A 7,734-nucleotide genomic window follows, 5' to 3' on the forward strand; every position below is an offset into this window, starting at 1 on the left:
AATCTCCTATGAGACTGCCCTCAATTAATTATTTTTTTTGAGGGTTGGGGCCTCTTCTCTATCTTACTGAGCAAAGACATTGTATGGATGAAGGCCTATTCACTGTTTTTTTGTTGTTATTTTTTGGTGAGAATAAATAAGCATCAGATATGATTCTCCAAGGTACAGGACAAAAAGGACACACAAAGGATGCTGTGGAAAATCAGGCAGGCAGAGGTGTACAGCTAGCTCCTGCAGTTATCATCTGTGTGACTTTAGATGAGCTAAATTACTGAGCCCTCTAAGTGTGCCCCAAAGGGTAAGCATCTCCAGTGATTCGTAAGCATCTGGGAAAATGGACATTCATGACTTGATACAGACTTTCAGGAATTCCATCAGAGCTGACTTAATCCCTGCAAGAGTCATACTCTCACTTATTTTGCAATCCTTATGAGAAATCCTGAGATACGTGAAACACAAAGCCTACCCCAGGTTTCCTCAAAACCTGCCAGTGAGCTAAGTACTCTGGCAGTGAGGTCTAGGCCCACACTGGTCTTGTTCAGGACCACATTCTGGGATGAGTGTCATTGGTGTGTGGGAAAGAACACAGCTGTGGGCTTGATCTGGATTCCATCCAAGCTAGAGTGTTCTTGTCAGCTCAGTGACATCAGGCAAGTGCTGAACCTCAGTTTCCTCATCTGTAAGTGCTAGATGATGCTTGCTTCCTAAACACTGTTGTAACAACCTGTTACAGAGCTTCAATCATAGTGAAAATTAAAAGTATTCTAATTCTGTCATTATTACAGTCATTATTACAGTCATTATTATTAACATTAGCATTAGTATTCCACCAGCATAGGTGTAGAGGCTACTTGTATACACGTTAGCAGATCTTTTGCAGAGCCTCTTCTTCAGAGCTGTTTTGGCTATAGGTGGCTGCTAATGTTACACGACTATTGAGCACTTGAAATGTGCTGTATATGCAAAAGGCACTCTGAATTTTGAAGACAGTGCAAAAATTAGAATTTAAAGCACAACATTAATACATGTTATGTTATCATATGTTAAAATGACAATAATTTGAAAGTTTGGGTTAAATAAAATATATTATTAAAGTTACCTTCACCTGTTTCTTTTTATTTATTTTGAATGTGGCTACCAGAAAATTGAAAATTACATATGTGGCTCTCATTTGCAGCTTACCTGGTATTTCTATTGGAAGTGCTGCTCTAGGGAACTCAGGTCATAGGTCTAGAAAGAAATATAATTCCATTGTGCCCTTTCCTTTTTACTCAATGTTTTCCTCTTTGTGTTCTAGAGAGACTTTGTTCTGTACGATATATTCTTTTAAATATTGTTTTTGCCCTTCTGAATATAAGAAAGCAGAACAAGCAAGGATAATCTATGTAGGTGGGGCCAAAACAAATGATGAGAACAAAATTCACTCTATTAAGAGACGCTCAATATTCCTCTAAAACGTTTTTAAAGCTTTTAACCTGGCCAAAAATTCACATCAGGATGTGCTTTTGATTCTGACATGGCAAGAAACCTTCAATGTAAAAGACAAATTGCCAAGGGTACCAAATGGGATGACTGACAGCACCTGGACATTTGCTAAAATATTTGAGGAGTTTTCGTATTCGCTCAGCTACTGAATTTTCATAGAAAAATAATCTAATATAGCATATGTATGATTGTGTGATTCCCAATTAAAATATTCAAGGTCTGTATTTGTGAGCCAAGATCCAATACCTTTTCCAAGTTTTACAGAAAAGTGGAGAAAACCTGGAAATGCTTGATACATATTACACATATAAATAGGTGCTACAATTTCTCTTTATCACTAGGAATGTGAAATCTGGAGAAGCAGTTTTTTTTTTTTTAAATAAACAGGAACACTACAATTATTTTTCTGCTTCACCTCTTTGCTCTATGCAATGCTGTTGAACTTGCTCTTTTAAAGATTAATCAAAGTCTGCATTTACAATTGGTTTAAGACTGTCACTATAATTTTGAACTCATGTAATGTGAGAGGAATTAATTTGATTAAAACAAAATTAAACCATGTGTAATTCACAATAGCAGAACACATTTGCAGGCTTCCTCGTGACGTGGCTAGTGTTGGAATACTTGTCAGGGGAGTGGTTTAGAATTAGATAGAAGGGGGCCAGGAGCGGTGGCTCACGCCTGTAACCCCACCACTTTGGGAGGCTGAGGTGGGTGGTTCATGAGGTCAGGAGTTCAAGAACAGCATGACCAACATAGTGAAACCCCATTCTCTATTAAAAATACATGAAATTAGCCCGGTGTGGTGGCAGGCGCCTGTAATCCAAACTACTCGGGAGGCTGAGGCAGGAGAATCGCTTGAACCCTGGAGGCGGAGGTTGCAGTGAGCCAAGATCATGCCACTGCACTCCAGCCTGGGCAACAAGAGCAAGACTCCGTCTTGGGGAAGAAAAAAGACTTAGATAGAAGGTTCTATTAGTAGAGATGCCAATGCTAAGTGGCTGTGACCAAGCATTTTGCTGCAACATTTGATACTGTCATAATTATCATGTTTTATTAAAAATCTTAGAAAGAGGTAATATAATTGAGAGAAACACTGCTCTTTCATTACCCACTCTTCAACCCCATGGAATGGGTCCAGTTTTGCCTTTCCTCTTCTTTTCTCCTCTTGTTTTCTCTTCTTCTTCTTTTTCTTTTCTTTCCTTTTTTTTTTTTTTTTGAGATGGAGTCTCACTTTGTTGCCCAGGCTGGAGTGCGGTGGCATGATCTTGGCTCACTGCAACCCCCACCTCCTGGGTTCAAGTGATTCTCCTGCCTCAGCCTCCCGAGTAGCTGGGACTACAGGTGCCTGCCACTGTGCCCGGCTAATTTTTTATATTTTTAGTAAAGACAGGTTTCACCTTGTTAGCCAGGATGGTCTTGATCTCCTGACCTTGTGACCCGCCCACTTCGGCTTCCCAAAGTGCTGGGATTATAGGTGTGAGCCACCATGCCCAGCCCCTCTTCTCTTCTTTCATTTCTCTGGGTAAGCCTAGTCTTTTGAGTTTGAGACAGGGTTGGGGGTCGGGATAAGAGTATCAGAGATATTCTTTCACACATGGTTGTCCATTGGTGCTGGGGAGATGGTCCTGGTCTCACTCTTGGCTTGGTCTTGTTTTACCTGATGCTGGTGGTCTCTTCTGATGCACTGGCCTCTGCATAGAAGGTATAGGGGTTTGTTTAGTGTGGCCCTCTGCTGAGGACTCCTTCAAAGCGAGGAAGTCCCTTGGGCCCTTCTAGTGCTCCATGCTTTCATTCAACACTCTCTTGGGGAAGGGTCTCCCCTCCTTTTATCCCTATATTCCTTCTATGGAGTCATGTCCAATACTAAATTCCTTTTGTTCCCCCCTGTCTCTGAGGACTGAGGAAACTAGGGAGAGTTATATCCATGCCTACTCTGCTACCAAACGCTATTTCCACAGTCCTTCCCACCTCAGAAACTGCTAGACCAGGTGTAGACACTAGTCTTGACAGTCTCTATGCCCTTTACAACCAGAATATACTGTCAGGTTTCCCTGAGGGCACTCTCATTCACTGCTGTCTAATGGTGGGCATATATGACTTGCATTTTCTTTTTTTTTTTCTTTTTTTTTGAGACGGAGTCTGGCTCTGTCACCCAGGCTGGAGTGCAGTGGTGCAATCTCGGCTCACTGCAACTTCCCCCTCCCGGGTTCCCACCATTCTCCCGCCTCAGCCTCCCGAGTAGCTGGGACTACAGGCACCCGCCATCACGCCCAGCTATTTTTTTGTATTTTTAGTAGAGATGGGATTTCACCGTGTTAGCCAGGATGTTCTCGATCTCCTGACCTCGTGATTCACCCGCCTCAGCCTCCCAAAGTGCTGGGATTACAGGCTTAGCCACCACACCCGGCAGACTTGCATTTTCAATGACAGCAAGCTTTCAGCTGGGAAGTGGGGCACTGGTGTCCCCTCCTTGTAGACACTCCTCATCAAACCACAGGGTCTTATAAAGCCCCATTTATTTGATTATGGAGAAGAGAGGGAGACCCCTTTTCATTCCTGACACCGCAGATCTATGAGGCCCCAACAGCCCTTCCATCCTTCTTTACTCTGTAATCCTCTTATATAAACTGGGAAGGAGGGGATGGTCACTGGAGTGGTAGCAGGGGTGGTTCTGCCACTGCTCAACAAACAGAGGACAGTGTCTGGCAGTATATAGTATATTTTTTATCATTTGTCAGTTCAGAGTCTTGGAGTATATTCCAGCTCAAAATAAAAAATGTCAGCTCCTTACTTTGTGGATGTACTTTAGGAAATCATCAGTACCATTTATCAGATATTTTTATTTTTCTGTTAGGCACTTGGTAGAATTGCATTTCCTTACCTTCTTGGAGTTAGGTAAGGCCGTGCTTTAGCCAGTAATTATTTTATATTGGGAGGGAAGCTTTAAGAGCTTGAGTGTCATTTACTTGATTCCCGTGTTCATATCTAGCGACTGTGGAAGAATGTATCCAAATGGAGCCTCCGTTAGGCCAGGTCTTCATGTGTTTAGGATGAGCCAAGCTTCCCTGTGGTCTTTGTGTTGAATATGTGGTGTGAGTGGGAAATATATTTTGTGTATGTGAAAAGCCACACAGATTTTTTTTTTTTTTTTTTGAGACAGAGTCTCGCTGTGTACCCCAGGTTGGAGTGCAGTGGCGCGATCTCAGCTCACTGAAAGCTCCGCCTCCTGGGTTCACGCCATTCTCCTGCCTCAGCCTCCCGAGTAGCTGGGACTACAGGCGCCTGCCACCACGCTCGGCTAATTTTTTTTTTTTGTATTTTTAGTAGAGACGGGGTTTCACCGTGTTAGCCAGGATGGTCTCAATCTCCTGACCTCGTGATCCGCCAGTCTCGGCCTCTCAAAGTGCTGGGATTACAGGCATGAGCCACCGCGCTGGGCCAAGCCACACAGATTTTTGAGTGATCTGTCACTGCAACAAAATCTAACTTAGGCTGAAGAATACAATGTTGTTGCATTAAACATGAGCAGCCAGGTCAGAAGCTGATCAGGACTAGAAAATGCAGATCTGTCCTGCTCAGTGCCGCCTGCCCCATGCCTGTTCCCTCTCTGAGGCCCAGCCCCCTTTGTCTGTGTCCATCACACTTTGTGGAAGCGTTGCCAGCATGTCTGACAAACTGTCCTATAAAGTTGCTGACATCGACCTGGCCGCCTGGGGACACAAGGCCCTGGATATTGCGGAGAATGAGATGCTGGGTCTGATGCGTGTGTGGGAGCTGTACTCGGCCTCCAAGCCACTGAAAGGCACCCATATCTCTGGCTGTCCGTATGTGACTGTGGAGAGAGCCATCCTCACTGAGACCCGTTGTCTCCCTGGATGCTGAGGTACAGTGGTCCAACTGCAACATCTCCACCCAGGACCAGGTGACAGCTGCCATTGCCAAGGCTGTCATTCCTGTGCATGCCTGGAAGGGTGAAACAAACAAGGGGTACCTGTCATGCATCCAGCAATCACTACTTCAAAGACGTGCCTCTCAGCATGATTCTGGATGATGGTAGCGACCTCACCAGCCACATCCACACCAAGTACCCACAGCTCTTGCTGGGCATCCAAGGCATCTCAAAGGAGACCACCACTGGGGTCCACAACCTACGTAAGATGATGGCCAAGGGGATACTGAAGGTGCCTGCCGTCAACAACTCCATCACCAAGAGCAAGTTTCACAGCCTCCAAGGCTGCCGGGCCTCACAGATGGCATCAAGAGGGCTATAGACATGATGATTTTCGGCAAGGTAGCCATGGTGGCAGGCTATGGAGACATGGGCAAGGGCTGTGCCCAGGCCCTGTGGGATTTTGGGGACCCCTTCATCATCACCAAGATCGGCCCCATCAACCTGCTACAGACTGCCATGGAGGGCTATGAGGTGACCGCCATAGATGAGGCCTGCCAGGAGGGCAACATCTTTGTCACCGCCACAGGCTGTGTTGACATCATCCTTGGCCAGTACTTTGAGCAGATGAAGGATGATGCCATCATGTGTAACCCTGGTCACTTTGACGTGGAGATCAATGCCAAGTGGCTAAAAGTGAACACTGTGGAGAAGGTGACCATGAAGCCCCGGGTGGCCAGGACTGGCTGAAGAGCAGCACGGCACCATCCTGCTTGTTGAGGGTCTGCTGGTCAGCCTGGGCTGTTCCATGGGCCACGCTGGCTTTGTGATGAGTGTGACTCCTTTATCAACCAGGTGATGGTGCAGATTGAGCTGTGGACCCACCCAGACAAGTACCCTGGTGGGATTCACTTGCTGCCCAAGAAGCTGGATGAGGCAGTGGCTGAATCCCACCTGGGCAAGCTGAGTGCGAAACTCACAAGTTGACCAAGAAGCAGGCCCAGTACCTGGGTATGTCCTGTGACAGCCCCTTCAAGCCAGATCACAACTGCTACTGAGAGCCATGCCTGCCCTTCACCTTCCAGCTGCTATCCTTGCCCAGGCCCCGCCTCTCCTCTGTAAGAGCAAATGGCACCAACTTTGCGATTGGTTTGTCAGTGTCTGCCATAGACTCCCTGGTGCTAGTCCGTCAGTTTTTGGCCTCTGCTGCACCCCTCATACTGTTCCAAGTGTGGCAGGGGGAATCGAAAGGCCCTTCCTCAAGCCCTGGTCAGGATGGAGGTAGAAGGGAGACAGCCACAGGGAACCGTGAGCTCAGTGGTCTTGGAACTGCTCACTAAGTCAGTCCTTCCTAAGCCTGGAAATTGACAGTGGAGTCACAAAGCCCATGTACCTTACCACCTAGGCCTTCACCTGGCCTGTGGATTTATACCTATGTGCTTGGTTCAGTGGCTCCTCAGCCCATGACAGATGGAAGGCGCCATTTTCAAAGGCAAGGAGGAACTGTTTGAATTTTCCTGAGAGCCTGGCTTGATGCTGGGCCTTCTCTTAAACCTCATTAACAATGAGGTTGGTACTTTTAGTCTCTATTTCACAGGGGTTAGAATAGACCACTAAGGGACAACTGAGAAAGGACAGAGAAGGGACAGCCAGAGGTTGAAAGGGGCCAGAAAAACACAAAGCCAGCATATATCTGCCATCATTTTGTAACAAGAGGGTTCCTATCACAACCCTGGGTCCAAAATAGAGTAATCTGATTTATAGTATTTATATAATGTTTATAACCTTAAAGAAAGCAGGAAGGTGAGTAAATAAAAATCTTGGTGCCTAAAACAATTTTGAGGCTTTATTTTATAAATAATCCACTGCCAACAATGTATGGTGTGAATAAGGGGGTATAGTCACATACCAATGAAGCATTGAGAAGACAAGGGGTTGTCTGCAGTGTGAGGGCTGTAGGCAACCCATTAGGCTTGAAAGAATGAGTAAAGAGGGAACTCTTGTCTTTTCAGACATGTCTCTTGTAAATAACCTGTTTTTAACCCAATCTTAGACCGTCATTTAATAGATGAATTTAACTCATTTATAATTAAAAAAAAAAAAAGAAAAAGATGCAGATCTTCTCTATGTGAGATGCTAAGAGGTACCCAGACTGTGTCTAGCATCCTTCTTAGGAGAGCAAGAACATGTGCAAAGGAAATTGACAGCAATGGAGTCAAAGTCACACAGCGGGTAAGTTATAGTCTTTACAAGACATCTGTTTTGAGGCTTTGCATATCCAGGTTTACATTTTCTGCCCTTGCCATATTTTCTTTCCTTCAAAGTTATTTATGTGATGAATATAAACTTATAATAAT

General features: G+C 45.2%; 1 pseudogene; it reads left to right on the forward strand.

The window, feature by feature from the left end:
- Positions 1-5,151: 5,151 nt before the first annotated feature.
- On the forward strand, positions 5,152-6,487 carry LOC129462549 (adenosylhomocysteinase-like; annotated as a pseudogene).
- The last annotated feature ends 1,247 nt before the right edge of the window (positions 6,488-7,734 follow it).

Source organism: Symphalangus syndactylus, chromosome 14 (genome assembly GCF_028878055.3).
Source record: "Symphalangus syndactylus isolate Jambi chromosome 14, NHGRI_mSymSyn1-v2.1_pri, whole genome shotgun sequence".
NCBI classification, from domain to species: domain Eukaryota; kingdom Metazoa; phylum Chordata; class Mammalia; order Primates; family Hylobatidae; genus Symphalangus; species Symphalangus syndactylus.